Genomic DNA, 10,344 nt, shown 5'->3' on the forward strand with positions numbered 1-10,344 from the left:
ATTCTTCAAGGTGGTGCTTCAGCATGGCCGGCCGCAACAAGTAAAAAAAAAAAAATTCTGGGGTCGATACATTCAACTAAAAATTCTAAAAACGAAAAAAAATAACCGAAAAACATAACCGTAGGGATTTTGTCCTAGGGAGCTTTTGATTGGACCCCCTGTAGAATATATTTAAATATATTTTAAACTTATTTCTTCTTAGAAATATGAACGGCACCACAGTTTTGGGTGATAGTATAAAAGAAATTATTTAATTATTTAACCAGAGAACATAAATGAGTGATTTCGTAGCAATACAGTATTCTCAAATTAGAATCATTGAATCTCAACTTCAGTCATTTTTAACAGTTACGTCATTCATCCGTTTTACATCACTTTGAAACAAAAATGGCGCCTGCCAGTGAAAGAGCTTTTTGAATATTTTCACCGCTTTATATACATACAATACATTACTGATATATATTAACGTGTGTATATTTTATATTTTTATACATATTGTATGGCAACACTATTATACAGAGGACATTTTGAAATCGGTGAAAAATTATCAGCAAAGTTCTTCAACGTTTCTGTATACAACTTAACAGGGTTCAAATTACCTCATCCAGGATATGTTGTGTATAAATTAATAGACCCTTCCATTTCTCAAGTTATTAAAGAAAAAAAAGTTCTTTAATTTTTGTTTTAAATGTAGTGAAAGATACTATGTTTCAAAGAAAGATAACAAAAAACTAAACAAAAGATAAAAGAAAACTAAGAACCTTGCAATTTTTTATTGTTTTGTCATGTAAGAAGTTGACTTCAACACATATATTTGAGCCATTAACAGTATCTCCATCAATTTGAATCGGTAAGCGGGTATTTTCTCGTTATTGAGATGTTTCTTTTTCATCTTTAGAACAGAATCATTAGCTGGGGACGCCCAAGTTTTATATTTTCCATCTTGTTTTATTACGAAACTCAAAAGAGTTTCTTTCGACCAAGGCAACAGAAAATGTTACCACGATGCTAATCCCAGTCTCGCCTTTCATGTTATCTTCGTAGAAACGTTTCTGGATTCATTTACAGCATTTTTGTGAGTATCGGTAAACAAGTGAATATATGTTTTTATATATACATATGAAGTAACGTTTTCTGTTATAAAAATCAATATAATTTTATTCCATATTTTCCCCTTGTTTATTAACCTTCGTATATCATCCAACAACTTAAGGTCTTTTATTGTTGATACATCTCACAGGCAATGAAAATATTTTCATTTTTACCCTTCCGACAACACAGTGCAGCTTACGTAATAGAGTAAAGCGAAGAAATAAAACCATGATATAAAAATAATAAAAATCAATTAACTGTAATGAACGGTAAACAAAGAACCAGAAAGCAAAGTTGAGTTATTAAAACGGTTTAAGGTCAAATGTCAGATGAACCTTTGTTACGTCACTTCAACGGTGGAGGCGTTTTTTATTCGTATTTCACCGTTTCTATACGATAAACCGTTAACTCTTTTAAGTCTTCAAATTATATGATATTTGGATTCATCAGAGAAATACAACTGCAATATCGTGAACAACAACAATTAAATATACACTTTTTGAATTATTTTTTTAATGTGGTTTCATTTGAAAGACCAGAGAGATAAAAAAGGGAGAAAATATTTTGAGGTCTTTGCATATATTTCTTTACTAATTTATTCGGTAAGTTTATTCCAGTGTTTTATTCTTCGAGCGATTTCTAGAATCAGTCATTCATACGTTAGAAACTTCGGGATTTTTTTTTTAATATTAGTCTGCTGGTTAATTTGTCTTAAGTATTTTTGCACTGTCGCCTAGTCGAAAACAAGGTTTTTGGATTCGCATGCGCTACCTTCTTAACGATAACGTCTGTTAATTAATTCCTATGTCCGACTTTAATTGCAATTAGATTTCGTGCTGTGTAAAGTATGACGAATATGAATACAAATACTGTTTCAACACATGAAACCTACTACCTCTACCACTCCATTGTTTTATGTAATTACATAAAGCAGATTCATAAAAATGTTTGGCCCTCAACTGATAGCACTAAGCATAACATTTGTATAGAGATCACAATCCTCTTCTGTATGACTAACATTCCGTATTTATTAAAACAACTGTTCAAACTTCCTGTGAACTCCACTTGCGACCTGGTTTTGTTTCCCGGTTAGTGATATTTTATTTCGTGGCTCCGTCGCTAAAGCGACAGATGAGATTGCCTTGTTGCGTTCCTTTCCATTTTAATTTCATATGCCGCTGGGGGAACAATTTCACCTTTCATCCGACCTTCTAGCATGATAAAATAAATTAACTGTCAAAGAACAGGAGGCGATATTTAATATTCCTATAAAGTATCCTAGATGTGAATGGAATTATCTAAGAGAAGACTAAGACTAAATTATGTCCTTCGTCAGAATTTGTTGCATTGTGCTATCATTAGCAACAAGAATTTCCCGCTGAACCTAATACGTTATTTTCAGCGTAAAGATACCGTTTTTGTTTTTTGCCGTGGAGGTGGTGGTGGACTGTTTAAACCTTGACTGGTATTTTTATTTTTTTATCGAACCCCAAAAGACGAAAATATGTAAAGTCGTTCGCAACAAGACTTGTCTGCAGAACACAAAAGGATGTTATATGAATCACAGTTGCGTACTTAAGGCAGAAGGTTAGCAATTTTAAAGGGATAGGGTGGGGGTAGTCGATGCCATCGACTCTTGTATACCCTCATCTATTTCCAAACATGGTCATATTTCCCCCTGGCTAGTCATGTTTCTACAGAAGATTAGAAACGAACAACACCGCATGTATATTGGTGACGCTCATTTACGACCAAGACAAGGAGACGTACCCACCCATAGACATACATTTTGATATGTGTGTGTGATGAAGTTCTTTCAGTTTCTCTCTAGCAAATTCACTCACAAGGTTTTGGTCATCCTGGGGCTGTAGTAGAAAACTCAAAGTCTTCTTAGTTTTTTAATCAAGTCCCAATACTTTTCGGCTTTCCTTGTTTCTTACATTACTTCCATCATTTCTTACTTTACTGCCATTATATGGTTACAGCCAGCATCTTCTTGAGGTTGGAGAATTGTCAAAGCATGGAACCTGCATCAGTTAACTGCCAGAAGACTGTATCCTTCAAAAACTCCATGCTTCTCAAAATTTGTCAACACTATTCCTGACGTTTCTCTTTATGATTCTTTTACTATTTGCTTTTCTGTCTCTTTTTGTATTTCATTTTGTGTACTGTGCATGTACTTTTGACTTTCATCACTGTCTTTCTTTACTTGACTTACTGTTGCATTCTGTCTCTTCTTTTACTCCTTTCTGACAAATTGTTGTGCACTTGTGCACTGAATACAATAACTTCATTATTTTTATTAGATTTTCATAGGTGGTGAGTTGGAAGAATCATTAAAGTGTTGGATAAAATGCTGTGCAGTATCTCTTCTGGCTCTTTGTTTTCTGGTTTTAACTCCCTTTCAGGTCAGCTTTGCCTTTCATCCTTTAGGGGCTGATAAAAATAAAGTGCCAGTCAAGTATTGTGGGTAGGGGAGGGAAAACAAAGCCTTCCCCTTATAATTACTGGCCATGTACCTTAATAAGGAAGCATTATTAAATTTCCAAGGTTTCTCAACCTCTAGGCCCATTCAGTAGTGAATTTGGACATAATCTACTTTACTTGTTCTGTGTGCATGTATAATGGTTTTAGAATAGGTACACTACATCCCTACATGCTGTAAAAGGTATTCAAAAAAATCTGTGATGGGAAGGGCATACAGCTGTAAAACTGTCTCAAAAAATTTGCCCAACCCTTGTCAGTATAGAAACGTGGATGTTAAGTGCTGATTGTGATTACTTATACAATTGTATCTAATCTCTGGACCTTTGTTATATGGTCTGTCTATACAGGATTTTCATTAAATATATTGACATTAACATAACTATTGCATTGTTTTTTTTTCCATGTGGATGGTGCGCAATAGCTATGTAATCTCTGAATATTTCTGTTTTTCTTCACCAACCAATGTACAACCTTGTATCTCAATGATTCTCTCATAACTAATTTGGTAAGTACAGTGATGTCTCTGTTTTCCTAGGCTCTCTAATAAAACTGAAATGTGTCTAGAGTTGTTTCTTGTATTTTTACTGAAACACTTGAATAATAATAAGCAAGGTTTAATATCTTTTCTTTTGTCTTTCATAACTACATAGTTGTTCCTAGTTAACTTTCTATTTGTGTTCCCTGCATTAAATATGCTATGTTAGCACTAACTTAGCAATTATACTTCATGACTGCTTTCTGTTTTTTTCACTATGATGTAGTTAGTTATTAGAGAAATGCTGTGAGATCTTACAACCCTGCTATTGAATAGCATAACAAAATATAAAACAGTTCAGTTTTCCCTTTCTGATCATAACTGGTCTGTGTGTGTGGATTTTACAAGCATACACCATGCATTCTTACAACTCTACTTATATTTCCAATGGTCTGTTTCTCTATTACATGGTCAGTGTTTAAAGAGAAATACTATAGGATATTGCAATTCTATAACAAAATATATAACATACTTTGATTTTATTTTTATATTCATATCTGGTCTCTGTGCCTCTATTATATGGTCAGTTACTGAGAAATACCACAGGATCTAACATCTTTATTGTATAACATACTTCGATTTTTCAGAGTATGTTATACATAGTGGTGTGGGTGCTTTTTATGTGGCATTAGATAAAAAAAAAAAAAGGAATGATGAACAGAACATTATTATAATGAAAAATTATTATTATAATTCTTCATTGGGCTGAACAGGTATAAGTTGGTGGGGGCCAAATCCTAGCAATGCAGTAGATGGTGAATCACTGACCGGCATAGTTTGTCCATAGCATGGTTTGTTGTCAAAGCTCTGTGAGGTCATGCATTGTCGAGGTGAATTAGGATTATTTTCAGATTCTCGTTTGGTCTCTTTCTCCTAATGGCTCTCTAAGCTTTTTGATTGTCTCTCAGTAAGCTGCTAACTATTCATAGTACAGCCACACTCCAGAAAATAAAGAAGAATGATGTCTTTGTGATCCCCTAAAACAGTCACCATGAGTTTTTGTTCCAATTGCTCGCTCATGAGTTTCTTCAGCTTTGGAGGAGCAATGTGATGCCATTCTGTGGCCTGACCTGTCATCTCTAGATTGTAAAGATACACCTATGAGTCATCCCTATCACCAGACCAGAAGAAAGCAGCATTTTCATTAGCTTCAAATGCTTTCAGCTGATCAGAGTAGATTTCCACTCTTCACTCCTTCAAATTGGGTATCAGCTGCCAAGTTACTCACTTTGCACACTCTTTCTGATACCCAGAGTCTTCTGTTATTTTCTTTAATGCACTATCACTAGAATCCAGTTCTGTAGCAAACATGGATTGTGATTGTCTCTCTATCTATCTGAATCATTTCATCCATTTGCTGGCAATTCATGTGAACACAGTTGGTGTTCTTCCCATTGCAAGGTTTGTCTTCAATATTGGTTTCATCCTTCTATGCACATTGCTCTTGTCAATGGTGTCATCCTTGTAAACAGGGTATGTAGCCTTCTGTGGAAGTTAGACAGCCTGAACTCCTCTTTTGTCAAAAATTCTTATGATGGTGCATTGCTTGGAACCTATTATTTATTTACCTACAATGAAGAAGAATAGGAAGAAGAGTTACTCTACCAATGAATATAGTTTGAATGCCCTGTGTCAGTTAATTTAAATGTTATGCCCACTTTTGTATTATTTTCTGTACAATCCTTGCTTATTGTTAAATCCGAGATAGCATCTATCTACATTCGCATTGATTTGGGGAGTATACCATTTGCAAAGCTTTTTCAACATAAGTTTCTGTTGCTTGATATTCTTTTTTTCTTAAAGAAAAGTTTTCATGATTCAAGAGAGAGGTCAGTGTTGTTCTTTGGTCTTCCCAAAGTTTGACCAGTCAGAATTAATCTTTTTGAACTTGAAATGCTATCAGTTGACAACATCTGAGATTTTAAAATTAGCTGTTCATATTTACAACTCCACTATCATACAATATAACATGCTTTACCTTGGATACTTAACTCCTCATGAAGTCATAGGGACACTGTCATAAAATTTCAGCATGTCTTAGGCCCTTTTCTTGAACCTGGTGAAGCCTATCCCTTTCTAGATCTAGCAACATAGAGACAAATTTCCTTCAGAAAGGTGAGAGAAAGAAAGTCCTACACCTTCATTGAGAGAGCCTCTGCATGGTTGTTTGAGCTGCTGTAAATAGCAGACAACAATGGGCTGTTACTTTATGAACACTGTGAAGATGAAAGGCAAAGTTGACCTTGGTGTGATTTGAGCTTGAAGAGCAGTAAGCTGGAATGAATACATGAATACTGCAAAACATTGTATCTGATGTTGTAATGACCGTTCTAATTTATTACTTTAATTTATGGTAAATCATACTTCAAATTTTCTTTTATTATGATCCTATCAGTTTTCTGTGTCAGTTTTTATAGATAAATAACAATCATACAACTCTGTTATTATCTGGTATGACACTAGATATGGTCAGAGTTTGATCTCAATTACATAACAGTTTGTATATAGCAAATGGTTTCTAAATGTTTTTATTACCTTGTAATCCCATCTCCATATGCTAAAAGTACACAACACTTTTTCTTTTAAATTTAAAACCTTGTGATTCTTTTAACTTACTCTCAATGATACTTTAGGGTGTCCCAATACCCCGGTTGGACACCATTGGTATAGAGCAATTTTATAGGATCTTACTAGAAGTAATCTTATCATAAAAGGGAAGCTGAACTCCATCTATCTGTCTATAACAAAATCTGTGTAGAGAGAGGGAAGAAGGGGAGGAGAAATAGTTGTTGAGAGAGGAATACAGTGAGAGATAGTGTCACCTAAGGAACTGACAAGTTTTTATTAAGAAAGTGGGAATTTTAAGTGCAAATCTGTCAACACAGTGCAACACACTTAAAACAAAAGACTCTGTATGTATATGTATATATATATATATAGACACACACACGCATATATATATATATATATATATATATATATATCATAAGGATGGCTTGTTAGCAATTTTTCAACTGAAAGGCAGAAATATATACTCACTAAAGCAACTAAGGGTGCTAGTCAGCACCAGTATTGCTAGAAATAAGAGTCAAAACAACTCATAACCCTGATAAGCAGTCTTAATGAATGACAAGGGAGGCAAGCTCCTTCATCACTGGTGCTGAGGGAGTTGTTTTGACTTTTATTTCTAGCAATACTGGTGCTGACTAGTGCCCTTCATCTTTTGTTTTACTGTAAATTTCAACTATATATATAATGCATATTAGTTAATTTTTTGTAGTTTGTGTGTCCCTGTATGTCTTTCAACGTATATACAATGCAACACAGGCTATGTAAAAGATTTTCACTTTGAAGAATTTATGGAGGTGTGTGCATTATTAACAAATAAATTTTATTTGCAGCATGGTGACTTGTACAATCTAGTTTTCAGCAACAACTTTTGGCTGGTAATGGTACTTAGTTTTCGTATACTTTGAATCCACATTTCCTACTAATCCTTTAGTGTATCTTTTACTTTATGATTCCCTAGCAGGAGATTCTAAGAGTATCAGTGAGATTAATTTGGTCACATATGCCTTTAACATAATGAATGTACTCATTCAAATAAAATTGTGGTGCTTTTTCATTTTTACCATACATTCCAAAATGAACGGAAAGAAAAATTAATTCATGACTTTCTGGTTAAGAAGCTTGCTTTGCAACCACATGGTTTCAAGTTCAGTCCCACAGTACAGCACCTTGGGCAAGTGTTTTTTGCTATAACTTTAGATTGACCAATACCTTGTGAGTGAATTTGGTAGAAGGAAACTGTTAAAGCCTGTTGTGTGTGTGTCTGTATACATGTATGTGTGTGTGTGCTCAAGTGTGTGTTTGTGTTTGTTTCTCCAGCAGTGCTTGACAACCAGTGTTGGTTTATTTATACCCCATAACTTAGTCATTTGGTAAAAGAGACCAACAGAATAAGTACTAAACTTTAAAAATAAGTATTGGGTTGATTTGTTTGACTAAACTCTGAGTGGTGCCCCAGTATGACCACAGTCCAATGACTGAAATGAGTAAAAAATAAAAAAGATGTACAATATTTCAGTTATTGCTTACAATTCCTGCAGTCTCTTTTCAATAAAGTATTACTTCAGTGCTTTTCATTTTGCTGCTGTTGTTGTTGGTGTTGGTGGTTAATAATACCTTACATTTCAATATCATTTTGTTTGCATTGGCCTTATTGACATGTCTCAATACACTACATGTAAATTGAAATTAAAATTTCTGGAGAATTCATTTGAAAATTATGGACAAGGACCATGCGATAGAATATTTGAAGTAAACTGATACGTTATTTCTATAAGATATTCTTTTTAGACCGTCTTTGCAATGACATTGCCTTTGTCTACCCTACCCATGGTTTCGCTCATTTCATGACTCCATGCAACGACTAGTGTGATGGTAATCTTGTACACTTTCCTCATTATATACCTGTAATTATCGAATATTTTCAATACTGACCATTAAACAATATTAATGGCATCAAATTCACTGCTCTTGGAGAGCTTGCAGAAGCCATAGGCTCTGTACCCTCTTTCAGACTCAGCAAGTAAAATAAATAGTCTGCTTATATTTTGGTCCTCTGTTTTTAACCTGGTATAAATAGTAACAAAGTCTTTCTCAAATCACACTTTGAATAAAGAAAAGACACTGAATAATGTAGTCTTATACATGTTCTTAATTTGTTTTCTTTGCATTTTTTTCTTAATTCACTGGGTCTGGAAGAAAGGCCAGTGCCCACTTTTTGCTAGTTGTCTGAGATTGGTAAAGTTGGTGTCATTAATGTTCCATTTAAACCATTGCAAGTCAACAGGAAAGACTTAATCAGGGAAGGAATTCCAGAGTGTTGATGTTCTTTGGAGAAAAGACTAGGTGTAGTGGTTATTGCAGGACCTAGTGAGGTTAGATGAGAGGAAGAGAGAAGGAATCATGAGTGAGTGTACAAAACCAGCTGATTCTGAGGAATAGACACCATTATTTTAGTTGTAAAAAAGGCAGGGAGGCTGGAGTAGAGTCACAGCTAAAAAGCCTGTGACCATATGTCTGCTTCATCAGGATTGACCAGCAGTTTAGCACTAACACTTCCATTACGCTATCCCCCTTTCCTTACTGTTCTACTTAAAATGGTTAATAATGACAGGGAATTTGGAAGGGATATCAATATATTCAATTTATTGAAGTTGTTACTCAAGAAATTCCAGGCTGACCAGATTAATTTTCAAGTTACTAATCTTTGGGACATTAATGAGTCTTATTACTTTTTGGCACATAGCATAAATATAAAAAAAGCTTTGTATATCTATGGCAAGTCAACTTGATGGAGCTCATCTTCATTTACCCAGGTTATATCCAACAGTGATAGGGTAATAATTCTGCTTACTGCAATGTTTTATTCATCACCTGTGTTACTGATTACTCTCAGGTGGGAGTTAAGTATCTTGATTACAGCAACAACTAGTGGTGGTTGTTTACAAGGTATGCACTGGCAGCCACATGACTGCTTTTCTTGTACCCTATCAACTTGGTTATCTATACTCTCTCTCTATCACAGTTGTATATTATCTTGTTATATTCATATAAGTAAACTAAAAGTATAAATTAGCATGCACAGCTCCATCTATTTTTAACAGCAAGTTGTTTCAGCTCATATAACCACCACTGTCGGAGAAGCAAGGTAGTGAGTGAGCAACATGTGTAGTGTATGTCAGGAGTGTATATCAAGGGCGCTGACTCTAATACATTCACCCTATTTTTTGCACTAATACATATATACAACCACATATATATATAGAGTCATCAAAGAATCCATAAGTCAGTAAAAATATGCACTCGTATACTTGTCAGTAGACTAATTGAAGTGTACAGTATTATATATCTGAAACTGATTGGTAAGCTCATCTGTAATGGATATATAATACTGTACGCTTAGATTAATAAATGTATAATATGTATATGCAATATACTGTCTCATATGACATTATTTTACAAATTCCATGCACAATTACATTTTAATAATGTTCTGAGTAACACTCTTTTTTTTTTCTCTGCTCACCAATATATATTCAATATTTGCTACTAATGCACTTCTCTCCCACTCATGTATAATATATATATATAATATTAATGTGTGTGTATGTATATGATGTATGTGTGTGTGTGTGTATATATATATATATATATATATATAT

At 34.2% G+C, this 10,344-nt stretch overlaps 1 long non-coding RNA gene across 1 annotated transcript in view; it reads left to right on the plus strand.

The window, feature by feature from the left end:
- The first annotated feature begins 319 nt into the window (after window positions 1-319).
- LOC128249606 (uncharacterized) overlaps window positions 320-10,344 on the plus strand; it is a 143,766-nt gene continuing 133,741 nt past the window's right edge. Inside the window, exon 1 of the long non-coding RNA XR_008265714.1 lies at window positions 320-850. This is a non-coding gene — a long non-coding RNA (uncharacterized LOC128249606). The remainder of the gene's footprint in view (window positions 851-10,344) is intronic.

This window comes from Octopus bimaculoides, chromosome 16 (assembly GCF_001194135.2).
Source record: "Octopus bimaculoides isolate UCB-OBI-ISO-001 chromosome 16, ASM119413v2, whole genome shotgun sequence".
In the NCBI taxonomy this organism is placed as follows: Eukaryota; Metazoa; Mollusca; class Cephalopoda; order Octopoda; family Octopodidae; genus Octopus; species Octopus bimaculoides.